Source organism: Terrapene carolina, unplaced genomic scaffold (genome assembly GCF_002925995.2).
Source record: "Terrapene carolina triunguis isolate 2854851 unplaced genomic scaffold, T_m_triunguis-2.0 Scaffold68, whole genome shotgun sequence".
Lineage (NCBI taxonomy): Eukaryota > Metazoa > Chordata > Testudines > Emydidae > Terrapene > Terrapene triunguis.
The window spans coordinates 51,961,962-51,973,594 of NW_020664419.1; positions in this window are offsets into that span (position 1 = coordinate 51,961,962).

Consider the following 11,633-nt stretch of genomic DNA (forward strand, 5'->3'; position numbering starts at 1 on the left):
CACAGGGACCTGTAATTAAAGAGTGTGTCATGCAGATGCACGAGGGTGAAGAATTAAGGTTACACAGACAAACACAATACTGGCATTTCTTGACTTGTGAATGCTTGACTTTGCAAATGTATTGTTCTTTTAATGTAGCTTTTTTTTGTTGGATATTTTTTACCTCACATGAATAAATCTACCAATGAAGTTTGGGAGTAATCTAAAAAAAAAAATTACATTACTCATCAAAATCTAGATTGTGCTGTGGTCCTACATTGTCTTCAGTAAGCCCCACCATTCCCTTGGGCAGCACCTTAGGATGTGTGTGTGTGTGTGTGTGTGTGTGTGTGTGTGTGAGAGAGAGAGAGAGAAACAAAATGGCTCAATGTCCAATCCTCTCTACCCTGCTCCTGAGAAAGTGGGTGGGAGGAGGGAAAGAACTAGGCAGAGCCCTTCCTCTCAAGCCATCAAGCAGAACTGGCTGAATGGAAGTGACAAAGTATTCTGCATTTTGTAAAGGGCTGGTGCAACAACCTCTCTTCCTCCATTCCTGCAGAGACAGGGAGCTCCAGAGGAGTTTTACCTGGATGTCTCTAAACCACAATTGTTTCCTGGCGTTTGTCCTGGGCATTGCTGCCCAATACACATTGTGCTTTAGGTTCAGCCCTGTCTCTCTTTACCAGATTCTGATACCCTTGTTTATGTTATGTTTATGAGAGAGAGGTGCTTCTAAGTGGGAGTGAGGTGACAGAACCTAGCCCAGAGAAATTAAGAAAATATGGTTTGTGTTTATTATATATTTCATTTTTCCATGCAAACACCCAAAGACTAAGCAAAAGCGGTACAATGTCAAAGCACTTCAAGACCAAGCCAGCTGTGAGACATTCCAGCAACATCTGTCTGAGAAACTCTCTAACCTGCCTGACAACATCATTGACATTCAAGAGCACTGGGATCAACTTAAAAACACCATTCACAATGCATGTGCTGAAACAATAGGATATTCCACTCATCAGCGTCAAGACTGGTTTGACAAAAACCACGAGGAAATCCTAGCATTAATTCAACAGAAAAGAAATGCATTTTGTAACTGGCAAAATGATTCCTCTAACGAACGAAAACATGAGGCCTATCACCTGCTTAAAGCCAAAGTCCAAAGATGGCTACATGACATCAAAAACAAGTGGTGGCAAGAGAAGGCCTCTGAGATCCAGGGTTTCATAGACCAGGATGACATGAGAATCTTCTTTCAAGCAACAAAAGCTATATATGGGCCAAGCTTCAAAGACCCAGCCCTCTTACATTCTCAGGATAGCTCCACCCTCCTCAAGGACAATGCGGCCATTAAACAATGTTGGAAGGAGCACTTTGAGAGTCTACTAAACTGCAAATCCACGGTCTCTGAAGATACCATCAAGTTTATTCCACAATGCTCAGCAACGGAACACCTTGCTGATTCCCCATATCCTGAGGAAGTCTGGCATGCCATCATTCAGACAAAAAAATCACAAGGTACCAGGCCCTGATGGCATCCCAGCTGAGGTTTTTAAAGCTGGTGGAACAATGCCCCAGCACAAACTTTGCCAACTCTTCAACAAAATCTGGACCTGGGAAGAAATTCCACCTGACATTAAGAATACATTGTTACAATATTCAAGAAAGGGGACAAATCTTTGTCTGGAAACTATAGAGGTATTGCTCTCCTCTCCATCGCAGGGAAGATTCTTGCCCAGATCCTACTAAATCGCCTCCTTCCCCTTGCCAAGGAACTCCTCCCCGAATCACAGTGTGGCTTCAGGCCATCCTGAGGCACAACCGACATGATCTTCGTGGCACGACAGATTCAGGAGAAATGCAGAGAGCAACACCAGAAACTATTTATGGCATTCATCGGCCTATCCAAGGCCTTTGACTCTATCAATCGTGATGCCCTATGGAAGGTGCTGTGTAGGTTTGGCTGTCCACAGAAATTCATTTCCGTCATCAGACTACTCCACGATGGGATGGCTGCCACCGTTTTGTGCAACAGCTCAGAGACCGAGTGATTCATCATTCTCACTGGTGTCAAGCAGGGCTGTGTCATTGTGCCAACACTCTTCTCCATTTATCTAGATGTGATTCTGATTCTCATTCCCAACCACCTTCCTGACGGAATCGGGATTGAGTATCGTATGGATGGCCAACTCCTCAATCTTTGACGTCTCCAAACAAAATCTAAGATCACGAGAATTGGCATCACTGACCTTCAGTATGCAGATGACTGTGTCATTCTTGCACACACAGAGGCTGACCTAAATCTTTTTGCAGATGCCTATCACAGCCTGGGTCTCTCACTCAACATTGGGAAAACCAAGATACTCTACCAGCCCTCACCTGCACAACCACAGGCATGAACACATCTACTGTCACTAGTGCAGGCGTAGCCTTAGAGTGAGAAAGGGATGTATAAAAGATTTTCAAAGTGAAGCATTGCATGCAATCCAAGCAGTCACTGGAAAAAATAACTTTCAATTATTTGTTAATTCCTTTATCAAAGGTAGCAGCCACGCAAGTTTTCAAATAATTATTTGCTGAAATAAATGTGTTCATAAATGCAGGGCTTGGTTATCAGTTTCTGGAATGCTAATGCTGTTTTGCTCAGTAAATGTTCAACTAATAAAGATAATGCTTTTCCTTGGTGTAAAGCTTTAGGAATAGCTATATCAGAAATAGATGAGTTCATATCCAGTTAAAATTATTCAGCTTTTTATATCTATCTCTGTATAGATGATCATGTGTGTAAGTAGGGTCTGAATGAGCTCTCCTCTGACATCTAGTGATGAGCTGGGGAAAAAGACTTCAGGAGCAGGCCGTGTTTGCATAGACACACCTACTTTGCCTTGGTGAGCAGCAGATGGAGCTGCTTTGCCAAAATGATCACTTTTTTTTGGATTTCGGGTTACAAATCACTCTAGTATGTGAACGCAGGGGTAATGAAATGTTATGATCCTTATTGTACAAGTAAAAGGCTACAGAACTGTACTTAGCATGCCTTGCTTGAGGGAGGTCATCCTAACCCGAACCTCACTTGCTAAGCAGGGCATAAGGATGCCATATTCCAGTAAAGATGAGGATGGACGGGAACGGGTATTTTTCTCGGCTGGGTTGGGTTTTGCCTAAAATGTGCTGGATATTGTTTGACCTGCTATTTTCCAGTGTTTAATGACAAAACTGATTAGTTTCAGTGGAGTCCTTGTTTCTGATTGGTGATTCCTAGAACTTACATCAGGGCAGGTCTAAGAGCTAAGCTTTAGACCTTTTGTGGGGCTAGTGAATGTGGAGACTGCACCAGCTGTGAGGTTCCCCACTATCTGCTGAAATCACTGAGAGCTGGTTTAAGTGGTGGAAGCTTAGAAGATGACATGGGAGCAGCAAGCAGCGGTGGCAGACAGACAGTGGCTAGAGGCAGTGGCCGAGAGTAGCAGAGACATTGCTTAATGCTCCCCCAAGAGGTGGGAGGTGAACCCTGTGAATGCACCTCTGTACTCTGGGTCTTCGCTAACCAAGAACATCCAACCGTGTGTGGGGCTCAGTGGAGGGAGAGGCGAGTGATGTGTTAAAGGGACATTCGTTCATTGGACTTTTCCACTGCAAGTGGGAAACTGAGGCAAAGAACACTGCCCAATGCACTATGGGGCCAGGTTTGCTTATGGTCACATGCTTTGAATGTGGTTGTGGTGTTTTCCCAAATTAATGGTGGGTTCCCTTTCCCTTCTAATAAAAATTATTTTGTTACACACAGACTTGGTGCTTGCGAGTGGGGAAGTATTGCCTCTTAGGGACACCCAGGGATGGTGTTACATTTACCCACATTACTGGGTGGGGCTTGGGTTCATTCTGTGTTGTATCATTAAGAGAAACCCCTAAATATTGAACCCAGCCCTTGTTGCTGCCAACTCCACCTGGCAGAAGGTTACATGTAGAATAAAGATTTGTAGTGGTGTACATATGTTACCAGCACTGGGATCATGCTGCATATGTAGTAGTAACAGGGAAGGCAGGTGTGTGTTTGTGTGGGGGTGGAATTATGGCATGAAGGGGCCAGTCCTATCTTCCTTTCATACTCAAGCCTCCCTGTGACGTCAGAGAGATCCCGGGGTGTGCAAGGAATACAGAATCTGACCCAGTGGATGAAATTCACCAAAGCGCAAGGGCTGGCCTATGAAGGACTTTGGGAGGATAGGTGGAGTAGGTGCATGGGGAGGAGTCTCTCTTCGACTTGTGTGACAAAGAGAAATGTCTGAACTGGCTCTAAGTAGTTTTGCCTGGAGGCTTCCAGTGGGGAACCTGTAGATTAGGTGCAAAGAGATTGTGGCCTCTGTTTCCAGCTCAGTTGTAGTCATTCTGCCTGCCTTCAAGGTGTATATAGGTGATTTTATTGACTCACATTCCCCATCTTAGCTCCCCTCGTGCAGCTCTGAGTACTTGGGCTTCATGCAGAGGGGTGAATTTCACACTGAGTGCATCATCTAAAATCCTTAATTCTTTCACGACTATCAGAAATGAGATTGTTTTTCACAAAAACAAGTTTGCAGTTTGAAAGTCTCCCTATTTTTTAATTACACAGTGCTTTCATAGGATAAATATTTCATTTTGCAGTCCAGTGCTCAGTGATGCTATAAACAAATACCGGATGGGGTGGGGGGCGACTCTCATAAATGAGTCTTCCTCTGGAATACTTTACATGTTTTTTGCCAATTTTGTAGCACTTAATGTCATTACGCATTATATGATATAGTGCATCTGTATCATAAGTGGAATTTACTGTTTGTTGATTCCTTACACTCTGAAGACACATTTCTGTTTCACATTTTTTTTAATGCCTTCCAGTGTCAGGATTTGCGTAGTGACTCCTGTCACACATCTGGAATAACTGAGCAGATCTAATCAACCTTAGCATTCTAGCTTTCTAATAATAGAATCCAGGCTAAAAGTGAAAGTGTTCTTTCTCTTTACAGTCTTTCACTTGCTCATACATTTTATTTCCCTGTAATAGTAAAGAGTTTGTTTCACAGAAGCTGCTCTGAGAACTAGGGGGAAAATTAATTAATTTTTCTGATACAACAGCTGTTCCAGGAAAAAGCAGACAGCCGTGGGAATCAGCAAGGACAAGACAGCAGAGGAATGCAGCTGTTGAGTAAGTATTCAGAGGAGGGAAATGATGTAGGGCATAGCCAGGGTTGGCAGAAAAGCTGGAAAAAGGAACTCTGAAAGAAATAATAAGACCAAATCCAAACACATGAAATTTCATTAAAGCTAAACACGTGGAAATTAGCAATGAAGATAAAATATACAAATTTATCCTTTTGCAGTAGTAAAAATGGCCCAAACATTCTCAGAGCTTGAGGGGTTTTGGATCCAGTGCACTTGACTCCATAAGTGGGGTTTTCCAGTCCTGGGAAGACGTGACTCCTAGTGCACATCCCTATTCTATTGTTCTGGGACAATTACTTAATACATCACAGCTCACGCATCCCTACTATTCTGATAACCACTATGCTTTGGGCCAGATTCTCATGCCAGTGCTCAGACTGAGTAGCTGCACTGGGCAGATACATGAGGATTGGAGCTCTAGCACAACAGGACTGTCATGCTGGTTTGCTGTCTTTAGGGGCACCACAATGGAAATAATTAATACTACTACTACTAATACACAGCATATGAAGTAACCCTCACTGCTAAGAATAATTCCCCATAATTTCCACCCAATGTCTTCAGTGGTTGTGCTGTGTTAAGTGCAGTCACGTATTAATCATGTAGATTTCTTTTCACTTTTCATATTTTCACAATTCAGCACTGGATTTTCTTCTAATTCCTATTTGTTTGTTGCAAGATTAAATTTTAATGTAGGAGGATGACAGTTTAATAAACTCTAAATAATTGAACTTTCCTTGAATTGCAAGAGAAAACTCTTAAAACACAGAAATAATTTGCCTACCTTTAGTGCCCATCTATTTGTTTGCTTTCTCTAAATTAAATAAGATCACAGAAGATTTAGCATATTTATATGATTATAGCTATGCAGTTAGCAGGAAATGAACATTTGACTTCTCTACTATAAATTTGCATTATGTTGGTAGGTAAGATGCAAGATGCTTCTTAAACTAATTAACAATACTTCCTCTTTGCAATTAAAACAGTACATAAGTTATTAGTGGCATTTAAACAATTTAAAACTGCTGTTTCATAAAGCTCTCTGGAAAACTGTTATTTGGGTAATATCATTACTTTATATAGCTGAGGATCAGTGGAGGAAATAATTCTGAAAGTTGACTAATAATTGATTAATGGAGTAGAATATTATGAATGTATTTGGTTGTGAAGGGGGGAAAAGTCAGTCATTCAGAAATCATTTCTTATAACATTATTAAAAGTTCATTTCCCTAGAGACATGGATGTCTAAGCAAATATTCCAGGCATTTATTATAATAGTTACAGATATGAAGGGATGCCTAAATCCTACCCTTATATGTAGAAAATATCCTCTTTGACTTTGGTCATTCTTGGCAATATATGCACGTACACTCTTGTTTATTGTAACTTCTTGACCCAGGCATAGTTTTAAAAAATATTTATTTATAATGCGTATGAAACACAAAAGGGTAACGGCTCTGGAAACTAAAGCTGTCTACTTAGAGAGCAGTATTATACACTCGCCTTTTAGCTCAACCTTGACACTGATAGGCCCTGACTGTTCATGCTGAAAAGTGATTTAATTTCTCCACTAGCCTCTGGTGATTCTCCCTGTATAGCCACCAAACTGACAAAAACACTTTAGTTAATTTTGGGTGTGTGGTTAGAATCCTTTACTCCATATCTGGATTGCCTACAATAGCCTCACATTTAAACAGCAACACTGAAGTGAAAAATGTATTAACCTCAGGCAAAAAACATACTGTCCCAATACACAGTAGGAGCTTGCTCTTGGGAAATTCTGAGCTGCTTTTGAGAAGTGCTAAGCTCCTCAACTCCCATTGAAATCAGTTGCACAACAAAGGACCTAGGCCAGCATGTGTATTCTTTGTTTCATTGACCCCAAGTGGAAGATTTGATAGCCTTTCAAATATCAATTAGCCATTGTTCATGAATATTAAATGCAGAGTACACTAAATCCTCCACTAAAACATCTGAATGGAGCCTTCAGATCATTATTCTAATTATTCTTAGTAATTTTCTTCACCAAAGTGCTTTACATTAAGGGCCAGAATGTGGCTGATGCACATAGGAGGGGAGATGGCGCAAAGAGCTCTCTCCTGTCCATTCACAGGCGCCAGCCATAATAGGGCTCTCTGAGATCAAATACTAGGCAAATAAAGTGCCGCCACTAGATTTAGCAGGGAGAAATGGGGAAACATGGAGCCATGAACGTGGCTGTGGCCCTTGGTGACTTAGAATGTGTGTTGTAGCCCTAATTTATTGACCCCCCCACATTAGTGGATACTGTACCTCAATTTTACAAATGGGAAACTCTGAAGCATAGGGCTGGGTACAGTTATTAAAGCAAGGGGGAGCAGAGGAATGTCCCTCTCTCTTCTGTGCTAAAAGCAGATGGACATCCTCTGTGTTCTCCCTGGCTTGAATAACCAGTGCTCCCACCAGTGGTGCAAGTATGGCGGTCTGGTCCGGAATGCCGTACCAGTAAGATATCTATAGCCGGTACGCAGTGCTGGAAAGACACAGGAGGAGCAGAACATCGGGCTGTCTGGTGGCCCCACACCGGCAGCTCCTTCGGCGCGGCTGTACCGCCTCCAGCCCCACCCCCAACTCTTCCACGCAGCTGCGTCTCCTGTCTGGGGTCTGTACAGCAGCCCTGCCAGAAGACAGGGCTGGGGGTGGGGCTGGGGGCGGTACAGACACACCGGAAGAGCTGCCGGTGTAGGGCCACCAGATGGCCCCACATTCTGCTCCTTTTGCTGCTGTGGTTCCAGAGAGCCCTGTGTTTCAGAAGTCTCCGGCGCAGCGGGAGGAGGACAGAGCCCCCACCCCAGGTCACATGGGATGGATCATGGGGAGGGGACGGGGAGAGTGCAGGGGCCCTGGGCTGGGGGCGGAGTGGGGAGGAGTCAGGTGGAGGGTCACGTGGGGAGGTCACATGCCCCCCCTTTGTGTCCCTCCCATGAGTGCAGTGTACTGGTAAGAAATGAATTCTACTTGCACCACTGGCTCCCACACAACTTCCCATCGTTGGCTGGTGCAGGTCTGGTGAGTGCTCCCCTTCCCATTTCAATCTACTTTACCCAGTGGATAAGTGACTTACCCAAAGCCACAGAGACAGTCAGTACCTCAGCTGAGATTAAAATTCAGGATTTAAATGACAGGATCCAATTGATATCTTCAGAACATGCCGCTTTCTATGGCTTTTTAAAAACTTTCAAATGCATAATGATCTGATTCGAGAGGATATAGAGTTGGATTCCCAAGCTCTCAGAACAGGGTATATATGCTTCCTTGGCACACTCAATGCACATTATTCTTTGTAAGAGTTACCATAAAAATGGACTGTATAGGAGCATTTTCATCTAAGCAATAAAGCTTCTAACTGAAAGCCCAGCGCGTGAGAATGCTACTCTCAATAAAATCAATTCACCAGCTCATTGTCTTTATAAAAATTATCATAATGATGATCTGTTCACTGGATGGAGGAACCATGCTGAGCACCATTATTTTTCCTATCGGGTGCCTTATGCTATTAAACTGTTTGTTCGACCCATCCATCTCACAGTGTAATGGGACTAAGACTAACATTCCATAAGTATTTATTATAATTTCAGTATAATTCTTCTACTTCATTTTGCATTATGCTACTCTAAGTGCATTAGGTGCCCTGAGGGAACAGTTTTTTATGGGGTGCCTTATTCAGATTTCTGGGCAATAAAACCACTCAGGTTTCTTTAGCACTGTTCTTGGACAAAGTGTTCATGAGAAACTGTTTAATAACAATGGAAATTTTCTCAGTCAACAAATGAGGAAATGGTCAGCAATGGATCCTCCTGAATCTATGCTAAAAGTGGCATAAATCTGAGTGTAGACAACAGGAAAAATGTTTCTAGAACTGTAACAGGGCCTGCTTGTGTTAGGTGCTGAGTATCCGCAAATTGTATTGGCTGCAGTTGGTGTCAGCTCTTTCTGGACCTTTTTCAGCCCACAGGCAGCAGTAGAACTGAATCTCAGTTTCCTGTAATATCCCTAATGATGGAACCATCCTGTCAACACCAGTAATTAAGCCACTGAAATAGTTAAAATAGCGTTACCATTTAAACTGAATTCTGCAATCTCAATGAATTCAAATTTCATTTGAATCCTAGTGAAGCTAATTCACTTGCATAGGGTGTAAATCAGTATAGAACAGGGGTCTCAAACTCAAATGACCACGAGGGCCACATGAGAACTAGTACATTGGCCGGAGGGCCGCATTTATGATACCTCCCCCCCACTGCCCTCGGCCCCGCCCCCACTCCACCCCTTCCATGAAGCCCCGCCCCTGCCCCACCTCTTCCCACCAGTTCCCAGCCCCCATTCCAACCCCTTCCCCAAAATCCCCACCCCAACTCCGCCCCCTCCCTGCCCCCAGGAGGTGCAGGAGGGGTGTGGGGTGTGGCAGGGGCTCAGGGCAGGGAGTTGGGGTGTGGGGTGCAGGAGGGGTGAGGGATGCGGCAGGGGGTCAGGGCAGGGGTGGGGGTGCGGCAGGGGTCTCAGGGCAGGGAGTTGGGGTGTGGGGTGCAGGAGGGGTGCAGGGTGCGGCAGGGGTTCAGGGCAGGGGGTCGGAGTGCAGGGTGTGGCAGGCAGCTCAAGGAAGGGGGTTGGGGTGCAGGAGGGGTGTGGGATGCAGCAGGGGGCTCAGGGCAGGAGGTTGGGGTGCAGGAGGGGTGTGGGGTGCGGCAGGGGGTCAGGACAGGGGATTGGGGTGCAGGAGGGGTGTGAGGTGCGGCAGGGGGCTCAGGGCTGGGGGTTGGGGTGCAGGAGGGGTGCAGGGTACGGCGGGGGTCAGGGTGTGGCAGGGGACTCAGGACAGTGGGTTGGGGTGCAGGGTGCGGCAAGGGGCTCTGGCGCGGTGCACACCGGGGGCAGGGCAGGCTCCCTGCCTGCCTGTCTGCCCTGCCCCGCCCCCACGCTGCTCCAGGATTTGTGTATTGCTGTTGCTTCAGGCACCGTCCCCAGCATCTCCCATTGTCCGGGAACGGGGAACCGTAGCCAATGGGAGCTGTTGGGGGCGGTGCCTGAAGCAGCATCAATACACACACCAATGTGCCCCCTCTTCTCTACGTTCTGGCCGCTTCCCAGAGTGGCGCGGGGGCAGGGCTGGCAGGCAGGGAGCCTGCCCTGCCCCCGGTGCGCGTTGTGCCGGAGCCACTCTAGGTAAATGCTGGGGGAGGGCGGGGGGGCCGCAAGGAGCTCGTGGGCCGCAGAAAATAACCTCACGGGCCACATGTTTGAGACCCCTGTTATAGAATATGGCTCACATGGGTTTTGGTTATGTTGTGCTTTCAGTTGTACTGATTTTCCATGGCTATTTTAAAGGTGATCTGCAAATGTTTTTTTTAATGTGTAAGTCTGAAAGGTTTTTATTCTCTCCCTCCCCCTTTCGTTATTTTAAATTTTCTTTCACGCTTTGGAGTATTGAGAATGTCAATTCTGGTTTTGCTACAGGACTAGTTGGGTATCTCATCTGTGAATTGGTTCCTCTTTAATGCCTTAGGTTAGGGTATGTGTACACTGCAAAGAAAAACCCACAGCACCGCGTCTCAGAGCCTGGAACAACTGAGTTGGCTCATGGGGCTGGAGCTCTGGGCTAAAAATAGCAGCATAGAGATTTGGACCTGGGCAAGAGCCCAGGCTCTGAAACCTTATGAGGGGGGAGGGTCTCAGAGCCCAGCCTCCAGCTTGAGTGGAAAAGTATTTTAAGCTCCGTTAGCCCGCGTCAGAGCCAGGGGCTTTTCTGTGCAGTGTAGCTGTTCCCTTAATTGAAGAAGTCCTTTCCCCCAAGCGTCTGGGGCATTAGATTTTTAACCAAACCAAACAAGAAGCAACGTTCTAAACATTCTGACTAAAAATCCATTTCCCTCAGCTCAGCTTTCAGTCTCTGATTTCTTCTGATAGCGTAATGACACTAGATGTCAGTTCATCCATACATTTCCAGAGTAGACAAGACCTGAAGGTTGAATGTTTTTAACCCTCCTCAAAAGACACCCCGCCCACCGAACAACCTCCACCTCCCCACCCTTTGGAGAAAGTTATTTTGTTTTGAATGCTTTAAACATCATAAAGAAGTAAGAAAGGATTTGAATCTGTTTGTTTTTATTCTTTGTAAGTCTCCTTTAAAGCTGTATCTAAACTGGCCAAACAAGACACATCATTCACCTCTCATGGCTCATTGGTGCAGCTCCACTGATGACAGCAGCATTGGAAACTGTTGTGAAGACAGTGCACAGGCAGAGTTTGACAACACATGGGTAAGAAACCCTCTGCCCATTTGCTGCTGCCACTGATGGGATACTTCGGGGAGCATTATGCCCATTAGACAAGATCTAATATTCCTGAAACCTATTCCCAATATACTGACATGGAAAGGTAGGAAACTTATTAAAATTATCCGTACAAAATACCCTGGGGTT